At 48.6% G+C, this 13,304-nt stretch overlaps 1 protein-coding gene across 2 annotated transcripts in view; it reads left to right on the top strand.

Moving 5' to 3' along the window:
• The window catches only part of LOC130369580 (ADP-ribosylation factor-like protein 3), a 59,104-nt gene that overhangs the window by 34,089 nt on the left and 11,711 nt on the right, over positions 1 to 13,304 (top strand). The window lies entirely within an intron of this gene.

The following is a 13,304-nucleotide window of genomic DNA, read 5'->3' as shown; positions in this document are numbered from 1 at the left end:
TGCTGTACATTACCAGTGCTGCACATTACCAGCGCTGCACATTACCAGCGCTGCACATTACCAGTGCTGTACATTACCAGTGCTGCACATTACCAGTGATGCACGTTACCAGTGATGTACGTTACCAGTGCTGCACGTTACCAGTGCTGCACATTACCAGTGCTGCACATTACCAGCGCTGCACATTACCAGCGCTGTACATTACCAGCGCTGTACATTACCAGTGCTGCACATTACCAGTGCTGCACGTTACCAGTGCTGTACGTTACCAGTGCTGTACGTTACCAGTGCTGTACGTTACCAGTGCTGTACGTTACCAGTGCTGTACGTTACCAGTGCTGTACATTACCAGTGCTGTACATTACCAGTGCTGCACATTACCAGTGCTGTACGTTACCAGTGCTGTACGTTACCAGTGCTGTACGTTACCAGTGCTGTACGTTACCAGTGCTGTACATTACCAGTGCTGTACATTACCAGTGCTGCACATTACCAGCCCTGTACATTACCAGCGCTGTACATTACCAGCGCTGTACATTACCAGCGCTGCACATTACCAGCGCTGCACATTACCAGCGCTGTACATTACCAGCGCTGTACATTACCAGCGCTGTACGTTACCAGCGCTGTACGTTACCAGCGCTGTACGTTACCAGCGCTGTACGTTACCAGTGCTGTACATTACCAGTGCTGTACAATACCAGTGCTGTACGTTACCAGTGCTGTACGTTACCAGTGCTGTACGTTACCAGTGCTGTACATTACCAGTGCTGTACGTTACCAGTGCTGTACGTTACCAGTGCTGTACGTTACCAGTGCTGTACGTTACCAGTGCTGTACGTTACCAGTGCTGTACGTTACCAGTGCTGTACGTTACCAGTGCTGTACGTTACCAGTGTTGTACATTACCAGTGCTGCACATTACCAGTGCTGCACATTACCAGTGCTGTACGTTACCAGTGCTGTACATTACCAGTGCTGCACATTACCAGTGCTGCACGTTACCAGTGCTGTACGTTACCAGTGCTGCACATTACCAGTGCTGCACATTACCAGTGCTGCACGTTACCAGTGCTGTACGTTACCAGTGCTGTACGTTACCAGTGCTGTATGTTACCAGTGCTGTACGTTACCAGTGCTGTACGTTACCAGTGCTGTACGTTACCAGTGCTGTACATTACCAGTGCTGCACATTACCAGTGCTGTACATTACCAGCGCTGTACATTACCAGCGCTGTACATTCCCAGCGCTGCACATTACCAGCACTTTACATTACCAGCGCTGTACATTACCAGTGCTGCGCATTACCAGCGCTGCACATTACCAGCACTTTACATTACCAGTGCTGCACATTACCAGTGCTGTACATTACCAGTGCTGCACATTACCAGCGCTGTACATTATCAGCGCTGTACATTACCAGCGCTGTACATTACCAGCGCTGCACATTACCAGTGCTGCACATTACCAGTGCTGCACATTACCAGTGCTGTACATTACCAGTGCTGCACATTACCAGCGCTGTACATTACCAGTGCTGCACATTACCAGTGCTGCACATTACCAGTGCTGTACATTACCAGTGCTGCGCATTACCAGTGCTGTACATTACCAGTGCTGTACATTACCAGTGCTGTACATTACCAGCGCTGCACATTACCAGCACTTTACATTACCAGTGCTGTACATTACCAGTGCTGCACATTACCAGTGCTGTACATTACCAGTGCTGCACATTACCAGTGCTGCACATTACCAGTGCTGTACATAACCAGTGCTGTACATTACCAGTGCTGTACATTACCAGCGCTGTACATTACCAGCGCTGTACATTACCAGCGCTGCACATTACCAGCGCTGCACATTACCAGCGCTGCACATTACCAGTGCTGTACGTTACCAGTGCTGTACGTTACCAGTGCTGTACATTACCAGGACTTTACATTACCAGCGCTGCACATTACCAGTACTTTACATTACCAGTGCTGTACATTACCAGTGCTGTACATTACCAGTGCTGTACATTACCAGTGCTGCGCATTACCAGTGCTGTACATTACCAGTGCTGTACATTACCAGTGCTGTACATTACCAGCGCTGCACATTACCAGCACTTTACATTATCAGTGCTGTACATTACCAGTGCTGCACATTACCAGTGCTGTACATTACCAGTGCTGCACATTACCAGTGCTGCACATTACCAGTGCTGTACATAACCAGTGCTGCACATTACCAGTGCTGTACATTACCAGCGCTGTACATTACCAGCGCTGCACATTACCAGCGCTGCACATTACCAGCGCTGCACATTACCAGCGCTGCACATTACCAGTGCTGTACGTTACCAGTGCTGTACGTTACCAGTGCTGTACATTACCAGGACTTTACATTACCAGCGCTGCACATTACCAGCACTTTACATTACCAGTGCTGTACATTACCAGTGCTGTACATTACCAGCGCTGCACATTACCAGCACTTTACATTACCAGCACTGTACATTACCAGTGCTGTACATTACCAGCGCTGCACATTACCAGCGCTGTACATTACCAGCGCTGTACATTACCAGCGCTGTACATTACCAGTGCTGTACATTACCAGTGCTGCACATTACCAGCCCTGTACATTACCAGTGCTGTACATTACCAGTGCTGTACATTACCAGCGCTGTACATTACCAGCGCTGCACATTACCAGTGCTGTACATTACCAGCGCTGCACATTACCAGCCCTGTACATTACCAGCGCTGTACGTTACCAGCGCTGCACGTTACCAGCGCTGCACGTTACCAGCGCTGTACGTTACCAGTGCTGTACATTACCAGTGCTGTACATTACCAGTGCTGCACATTACCAGTGCTGCACATTACCAGTGCTGTACATTACCAGTGCTGCACATTACCAGCGCTGCACATTACCAGTGCTGCACATTACCAGCGCTGCACATTACCAGCGCTGCACATTACCAGTGCTGCACATTACCAGTGCTGCGCATTACGAGTGCTGCGCATTACCAGTGCTGTGCATTACCAGTGCTGTACATTACCAGTGCTGTACATTACCAGTGCTGTACATTACCAGTGATGCACGTTACCAGTGCTGCACGTTACCAGTGCTGTACATTACCAGGACTTTACATTACCAGCGCTGCACATTACCAGCACTTTACATTACCAGTGCTGTACATTACCAGTGCTGTACATTACCAGTGCTGCGCATTACCAGTGCTGCGCATTACCAGTGCTGTACATTACCAGTGCTGTACATTACCAGTGCTGTACATTACCAGCGCCGCACATTACCAGCGCTTTACATTACCAGTGCTGTACATTACCAGTGCTGCACATTACCAGTGCTGTACATTACCAGTGCTGTACATTACCAGCGCTGTACATTACCAGCGCTGTACATTACCAGCGCTGCACATTACCAGTGCTGTACATTACCAGCGCTGCACATTACCAGCCCTGTACATTACCAGCGCTGTACGTTACCAGCGCTGCACGTTACCAGCGCTGCACGTTACCAGCGCTGTACGTTACCAGTGCTGTACATTACCAGTGCTGTACATTACCAGTGCTGCACATTACCAGTGCTGCACATTACCAGTGCTGTACATTACCAGTGCTGCACATTACCAGCGCTGCACATTACCAGTGCTGCACATTACCAGCGCTGCACATTACCAGCGCTGCACATTACCAGTGCTGCACATTACCAGTGCTGCGCATTACGAGTGCTGCGCATTACCAGTGCTGCGCATTACCAGTGCTGTACATTACCAGTGCTGTACATTACCAGTGCTGTACATTACCAGTGATGCACGTTACCAGTGCTGCACGTTACCAGTGCTGTACATTACCAGGACTTTACATTACCAGCGCTGCACATTACCAGCACTTTACATTACCAGTGCTGTACATTACCAGTGCTGTACATTACCAGTGCTGTGCATTACCAGTGCTGCGCATTACCAGTGCTGTACATTACCAGTGCTGTACATTACCAGTGCTGTACATTACCAGCGCTGCACATTACCAGCACTTTACATTACCAGTGCTGTACATTACCAGTGCTGCACATTACCAGTGCTGTACATTACCAGTGCTGCACATTACCAGTGCTGCACATTACCAGTGCTGTACATAACCAGTGCTGCACATTACCAGTGCTGTACATTACCAGGACTTTACATTACCAGCGCTGCACATTACCAGCACTTTACATTACCAGTGCTGTACATTACCAGTGCTGTACATTACCAGTGCTGTGCATTACCAGTGCTGCGCATTACCAGTGCTGTACATTACCAGTGCTGTACATTACCAGTGCTGTACATTACCAGCGCTGCACATTACCAGCACTTTACATTACCAGTGCTGTACATTACCAGTGCTGCACATTACCAGTGCTGTACATTACCAGTGCTGCACATTACCAGTGCTGCACATTACCAGTGCTGTACATAACCAGTGCTGCACATTACCAGTGCTGTACATTACCAGCGCTGTACATTACCAGCGCTGTACATTACCAGCGCTGCACATTACCAGCGCTGCACATTACCAGTGCTGTACGTTACCAGTGCTGTACGTTACCAGTGCTGTACATTACCAGGACTTTACATTACCAGCGCTGCACATTACCAGCACTTTACATTACCAGTGCTGTACATTACCAGTGCTGTACATTACCAGTGCTGTACATTACCAGCGCTGCACATTACCAGCCCTGTACATTACCAGCGCTGTACATTACCAGCGCTGCACGTTACCAGCGCCGCACGTTACCAGCGCTGTACGTTACCAGTGCTGTACATTACCAGTGCTGTACGTTACCAGTGCTGTACATTACCAGTGCTGTACATTACCAGTGCTGCACATTACCAGTGCTGCACATTACCAGTGCTGTACATTACCAGTGCTGCACATTACCAGCGCTGCACATTACCAGCGCTGCACATTACCAGTGCTGCACATTACCAGTGCTGCGCATTACGAGTGCTGCGCATTACCAGTGCTGCGCATTACCAGTGCTGTACATTACCAGTGCTGTACATTACCAGTGCTGTACATTACCAGTGATGCACGTTACCAGTGCTGCACGTTACCAGTGCTGTACATTACCAGGACTTTACATTACCAGCACTTTACATTACCAGTGCTGTACATTACCAGTGCTGTACATTACCAGTGCTGTACATTACCAGTGCTGCGCATTACCAGTGCTGTACATTACCAGTGCTGTACATTACCAGTGCTGTACATTACCAGCGCTGCACATTACCAGCACTTTACATTACCAGTGCTGTACATTACCAGTGCTGCACATTACCAGTGCTGTACATTACCAGTGCTGCACATTACCAGTGCTGCACATTACCAGTGCTGTACATAACCAGTGCTGCACATTACCAGTGCTGTACATTACCAGCGCTGTACATTACCAGCGCTGTACATTACCAGCGCTGCACATTACCAGCGCTGCACATTACCAGCGCTGCACATTACCAGTGCTGTACGTTACCAGTGCTGTACGTTACCAGTGCTGTACATTACCAGGACTTTACATTACCAGCGCTGCACATTACCAGCACTTTACATTACCAGTGCTGTACATTACCAGTGCTGTACATTACCAGTGCTGTACATTACCAGCGCTGCACATTACCAGCACTTTACATTACCAGCACTTTACATTACCAGCGCTGTACATTACCAGTGCTGTACATTACCAGCGCTGCACATTACCAGCGCTGTACATTACCAGCGCTGTACATTACCAGTGCTGTACATTACCAGTGCTGCACATTACCAGCCCTGTACATTACCAGTGCTGTACATTACCAGTGCTGTACATTACCAGCGCTGTACATTACCAGCGCTGTACATTACCAGTGCTGCACATTACCAGTGCTGTACATTACCAGCGCTGCACATTACCAGCCCTGTACATTACCAGCGCTGTACATTACCAGCGCTGCACGTTACCAGCGCTGCACGTTACCAGCGCTGTACATTACCAGTGCTGCACATTACCAGTGCTGCACATTACCAGTGCTGTACATTACCAGTGCTGCACATTACCAGCGCTGCACATTACCAGTGCTGCACATTACCAGCGCTGCACATTACCAGCGCTGCACATTACCAGTGCTGCACATTACCAGTGCTGCGCATTACGAGTGCTGCGCATTACCAGTGCTGCGCATTACCAGTGCTGTACATTACCAGTGCTGTACATTACCAGTGCTGTACATTACCAGCGCTGCACATTACCAGCACTTTACATTACCAGTGCTGTACATTACCAGTGCTGCACATTACCAGTGCTGTACATTACCAGTGCTGCACATTACCAGTGCTGCACATTACCAGTGCTGTACATAACCAGTGCTGCACATTACCAGTGCTGTACATAACCAGTGGTGTACATTACCAGTGCTGTACATTACCAGTGGTGTACATTACCAGTGCTGTACATTACCAGTGCTGTACATTACCAGTGCTGTACATTACCAGCGCTGCACATTACCAGTGCTGTACATTACCAGTGCTGTACATTACCAGTGCTGCACATTACCAGTGCTGTACATTACCAGCGCTGTACATTACCAGCGCTGTACATTCCCAGCGCTGCACATTACCAGCACTTTACATTACCAGCGCTGTACATTACCAGTGCTGCGCATTACCAGCGCTGCACATTACCAGCACTTTACATTACCAGCGCTGTACATTACCAGTGCTGTACATTACCAGCGCTGCACATTACCAGCGCTGCACATTACCAGCCCTGTACATTACCAGTGCTGTACATTACCAGTGCTGTACATTACCAGTGCTGCACATTACCAGTGCTGTACATTACCAGTGCTGTACATTACCAGGACTTTACATTACCAGCGCTGCACATTACCAGCACTTTACATTACCAGTGCTGTACATTACCAGTGCTGTACATTACCAGTGCTGTACATTACCAGCGCTGTACATTACCAGCGCTGTACATTCCCAGCGCTGCACATTACCAGCACTTTACATTACCAGCGCTGTACATTACCAGCGCTGCACATTACCAGCACTTTACATTACCAGCGCTGTACATTACCAGTGCTGTACATTACCAGCGCTGCACATTACCAGCGCTGCACATTACCAGCCCTGTACATTACCAGTGCTGTACATTACCAGTGCTGTACATTACCAGTGCTGCACATTACCAGTGCTGTACATTACCAGTGCTGCACATTACCAGCGCTGTACATTATCAGCGCTGTACATTACCAGCGCTGTACATTACCAGCGCTGCACATTACCAGTGCTGCACATTACCAGTGCTGCACATTACCAGTGCTGCACATTACCAGTGCTGTACATTACCAGTGCTGCACATTACCAGCGCTGTACATTACCAGTGCTGCACATTACCAGTGCTGCACATTACCAGTGCTGTACATTACCAGTGCTGCGCATTACCAGTGCTGTACATTACCAGTGCTGTACATTACCAGTGCTGTACATTACCAGCGCTGCACATTACCAGCACTTTACATTACCAGCGCTTTACATTACCAGTGCTGTACATTACCAGTGCTGCACATTACCAGTGCTGCACATTACCAGTGCTGTACATAACCAGTGCTGCACATTACCAGTGCTGTACATTACCAGCGCTGTACATTACCAGCGCTGTACATTACCAGCGCTGCACATTACCAGCGCTGCACATTACCAGCGCTGCACATTACCAGTGCTGTACGTTACCAGTGCTGTACATTACCAGGACTTTACATTACCAGCGCTGCACATTACCAGCACTTTACATTACCAGTGCTGTACATTACCAGGGCTGTACATTACCAGTGCTGTACATTACCAGTGCTGCGCATTACCAGTGCTGTACATTACCAGTGCTGTACATTACCAGTGCTGTACATTACCAGCGCTGCACATTACCAGCACTTTACATTACCAGTGCTGTACATTACCAGTGCTGCACATTACCAGTGCTGTACATTACCAGTGCTGCACATTACCAGTGCTGCACATTACCAGTGCTGTACATAACCAGTGCTGCACATTACCAGTGCTGTACATTACCAGTGCTGCACATTACCAGTGCTGTACATTACCAGTGCTGCACATTACCAGTGCTGCACATTACCAGTGCTGTACATAACCAGTGCTGCACATTACCAGTGCTGTACATTACCAGCGCTGTACATTACCAGCGCTGTACATTACCAGCGCTGCACATTACCAGCGCTGCACATTACCAGCGCTGCATGTTACCAGTGCTGTACGTTATCAGTGCTGTACGTTACCAGTGCTGTACATTACCAGGACTTTACATTACCAGCGCTGCACATTACCAGCACTTTACATTACCAGTGCTGTACATTACCAGTGCTGTACATTACCAGTGCTGTACATTACCAGCGCTGCACATTACCAGCACTTTACATTACCAGCGCTGTACATTACCAGTGCTGTACATTACCAGCGCTGCACATTACCAGCGCTGTACATTACCAGCGCTGTACATTACCAGTGCTGTACATTACCAGTGCTGCACATTACCAGCCCTGTACATTACCAGTGCTGTACATTACCAGTGCTGTACATTACCAGCGCTGTACATTACCAGCGCTGTACATTACCAGCGCTGCACATTACCAGTGCTGTACATTACCAGCGCTGCACATTACCAGCCCTGTACATTACCAGCGCTGTACATTACCAGCGCTGCACGTTACCAGCGCTGCACGTTACCAGCGCTGTACGTTACCAGTGCTGTACATTACCAGTGCTGTACATTACCAGTGCTGTACATTACCAGTGCTGCGCATTACCAGTGCTGTGCATTACCAGTGCTGTACATTACCAGTGCTGTACATTACCAGCGCTGCACATTACCAGCACTTTACATTACCAGTGCTGTACATTACCAGTGCTGCACATTACCAGTGCTGTACATTACCAGTGCTGTACATTACCAGCGCTGTACATTACCAGCGCTGTACATTACCAGCGCTGCACATTACCAGTGCTGTACATTACCAGCGCTGCACATTACCAGCCCTGTACATTACCAGCGCTGTACATTACCAGCGCTGCACGTTACCAGCCCTGTACGTTACCAGTGCTGTACATTACCAGTGCTGTACATTACCAGTGCTGCACATTACCAGTGCTGCACATTACCAGTGCTGTACATTACCAGCGCTGCACATTACCAGCGCTGCACATTACCAGCGCTGCACATTACCAGCGCTGCACATTACCAGTGCTGCACATTACCAGTGCTGCGCATTACGAGTGCTGCGCATTACCAGTGCTGCGCATTACCAGTGCTGTACATTACCAGTGCTGTACATTACCAGTGCTGTACATTACCAGTGATGCACGTTACCAGTGCTGCACGTTACCAGTGCTGTACATTACCAGGACTTTACATTACCAGCGCTGCACATTACCAGTGCTGTACATTACCAGTGCTGTACATTACCAGTGCTGTACATTACCAGTGCTGCGCATTACCAGTGCTGTACATTACCAGTGCTGTACATTACCAGTGCTGTACATTACCAGTGCTGTACATTACCAGCGCTGCACATTACCAGCACTTTACATTACCAGTGCTGTACATTACCAGTGCTGCACATTACCAGTGCTGTACATTACCAGTGCTGCACATTACCAGTGCTGCACATTACCAGTGCTGCACATAACCAGTGCTGCACATTACCAGTGCTGTACATTACCAGCGCTGTACATTACCAGCGCTGTACATTACCAGCGCTGCACATTACCAGCGCTGCACATTACCAGCGCTGCACGTTACCAGTGCTGTACGTTACCAGTGCTGTACGTTACCAGTGCTGTACATTACCAGGACTTTACATTACCAGCGCTGCACATTACCAGCACTTTACATTACCAGTGCTGTACATTACCAGTGCTGTACATTACCAGTGCTGTACATTACCAGCGCTGCACATTACCAGCCCTGTACATTACCAGCGCTGTACATTACCAGCGCTGCACGTTACCAGCGCTGCACGTTACCAGCGCTGTACGTTACCAGTGCTGTACATTACCAGTGCTGTACGTTACCAGTGCTGTACATTACCAGTGCTGTACATTACCAGTGCTGCACATTACCAGTGCTGCACATTACCAGTGCTGTACATTACCAGTGCTGCACATTACCAGCGCTGCACATTACCAGCGCTGCACATTACCAGTGCTGCACATTACCAGTGCTGCGCATTACCAGTGCTGCGCATTACCAGTGCTGCGCATTACCAGTGCTGTACATTACCAGTGCTGTACATTACCAGTGCTGTACATTACCAGTGATGCACGTTACCAGTGCTGCACGTTACCAGTGCTGTACATTACCAGGACTTTACATTACCAGCGCTGCACATTACCAGCACTTTACATTACCAGTGCTGTACATTACCAGTGCTGTACATTACCAGTGCTGTACATTACCAGTGCTGCGCATTACCAGTGCTGTACATTACCAGTGCTGTACATTACCAGTGCTGTACATTACCAGCGCTGCACATTACCAGCACTTTACATTACCAGTGCTGTACATTACCAGTGCTGCACATTACCAGTGCTGTACATTACCAGTGCTGCACATTACCAGTGCTGCACATTACCAGTGCTGTACATAACCAGTGCTGCACATTACCAGTGCTGTACATTACCAGCGCTGTACATTACCAGCGCTGTACATTACCAGCGCTGCACATTACCAGCGCTGCACATTACCAGCGCTGCACATTACCAGTGCTGTACGTTACCAGTGCTGTACGTTACCAGTGCTGTACATTACCAGGACTTTACATTACCAGCGCTGCACATTACCAGCACTTTACATTACCAGTGCTGTACATTACCAGTGCTGTACATTACCAGTGCTGTACATTACCAGCGCTGCACATTACCAGCACTTTACATTACCAGCGCTGTACATTACCAGTGCTGTACATTACCACCGCTGCACATTACCAGCGCTGTACATTACCAGCGCTGTACATTACCAGTGCTGTACATTACCAGTGCTGCACATTACCAGCCCTGTACATTACCAGTGCTGTACATTACCAGTGCTGTACATTACCAGCGCTGTACATTACCAGCGCTGTACATTACCAGTGCTGCACATTACCAGTGCTGTACATTACCAGCGCTGCACATTACCAGCCCTGTACATTACCAGCGCTGTACATTACCAGCGCTGCACGTTACCAGCGCTGCACGTTACCAGCGCTGTACGTTACCAGCGCTGTACATTACCAGTGCTGTACATTACCAGTGCTGCACATTACCAGTGCTGCACATTACCAGTGCTGTACATTACCAGTGCTGCACATTACCAGCGCTGCACATTACCAGTGCTGCACATTACCAGCGCTGCACATTACCAGCGCTGCACATTACCAGTGCTGCACATTACCAGTGCTGCGCATTACGAGTGCTGCGCATTACCAGTGCTGCGCATTACCAGTGCTGTACATTTCCAGTGCTGTACATTACCAGTGCTGTACATTACCAGCGCTGCACATTACCAGCACTTTACATTACCAGTGCTGTACATTACCAGTGCTGCACATTACCAGTGCTGTACATTACCAGTGCTGCACATTACCAGTGCTGCACATTACCAGTGCTGTACATAACCAGTGCTGCACATTACCAGTGCTGTACATAACCAGTGGTGTACATTACCAGTGCTGTACATTACCAGTGGTGTACATTACCAGTGCTGTACATTACCAGTGCTGTACATTACCAGTGCTGTACATTACCAGCGCTGCACATTACCAGTGCTGTACATTACCAGTGCTGTACATTACCAGTGCTGCACATTACCAGTGCTGTACATTACCAGCGCTGTACATTACCAGCGCTGTACATTCCCAGCGCTGCACATTACCAGCACTTTACATTACCAGCGCTGTACATTACCAGTGCTGCGCATTACCAGCGCTGCACATTACCAGCACTTTACATTACCAGCGCTGTACATTACCAGTGCTGTACATTACCAGCGCTGCACATTACTAGCGCTGCACATTACCAGCCCTGTACATTACCAGTGCTGTACATTACCAGTGCTGCACATTACCAGTGCTGTACATTACCAGTGCTGCACATTACCAGCGCTGTACATTATCAGCGCTGTACATTACCAGCGCTGTACATTACCAGCGCTGCACATTACCAGTGCTGCACATTACCAGTGCTGCACATTACCAGTGCTGCACATTACCAGTGCTGTACATTACCAGTGCTGCACATTACCAGCGCTGTACATTACCAGTGCTGCACATTATCAGTGCTGTACATTACCAGTGCTGCACATTACCAGTGCTGCACATTACCAGTGCTGTGCATTACCAATGCTGCGCATTACCAGTGCTGTACATTACCAGTGCTGTACATTACCAGTGCTGTACATTACCAGCGCTGCACATTACCAGCACTTTACATTACCAGTGCTGTACATTACCAGTGCTGTACATTACCAGTGCTGCACATTACCAGTGCTGCACATTACCAGTGCTGTACATAACCAGTGCTGCACATTACCAGTGCTGTACATTACCAGCGCTGTACATTACCAGCGCTGTACATTACCAGCGCTGCACATTACCAGCGCTGCACATTACCAGCGCTGCACATTACCAGTGCTGTACGTTACCAGTGCTGTACGTTACCAGTGCTGTACATTACCAGGACTTTACATTACCAGCGCTGCACATTACCAGCACTTTACATTACCAGTGCTGTACATTACCAGTGCTGTACATTACCAGTGCTGTACATTACCAGTGCTGCGCATTACCAGTGCTGTACATTACCAGTGCTGTACATTACCAGTGCTGTACATTACCAGCGCTGCACATTACCAGCACTTTACATTACCAGTGCTGTACATTACCAGTGCTGCACATTACCAGTGCTGTACATTACCAGTGCTGCACATTACCAGTGCTGCACATTACCAGTGCTGTACATAACCAGTGCTGCACATTACCAGTGCTGTACATTACCAGCGCTGTACATTACCAGCGCTGTACATTACCAGCGCTGCACATTACCAGCGCTGCACATTACCAGCGCTGCACATTACCAGTGCTGTACGTTACCAGTGCTGTACGTTACCAGTGCTGTACATTACCAGGACTTTACATTACCAGCGCTGCACATTACCAGCACTTTACATTACCAGTGCTGTACATTACCAGTGCTGTACATTACCAGTGCTGTAC

The sequence above is a fragment of the Hyla sarda genome, chromosome 4 (assembly GCF_029499605.1).
Source record: "Hyla sarda isolate aHylSar1 chromosome 4, aHylSar1.hap1, whole genome shotgun sequence".
In the NCBI taxonomy this organism is placed as follows: Eukaryota; Metazoa; Chordata; class Amphibia; order Anura; family Hylidae; genus Hyla; species Hyla sarda.
Note: the sequence above shows the minus strand (reverse complement) of the source record. Positions and strands in the feature narration are given on the sequence as shown.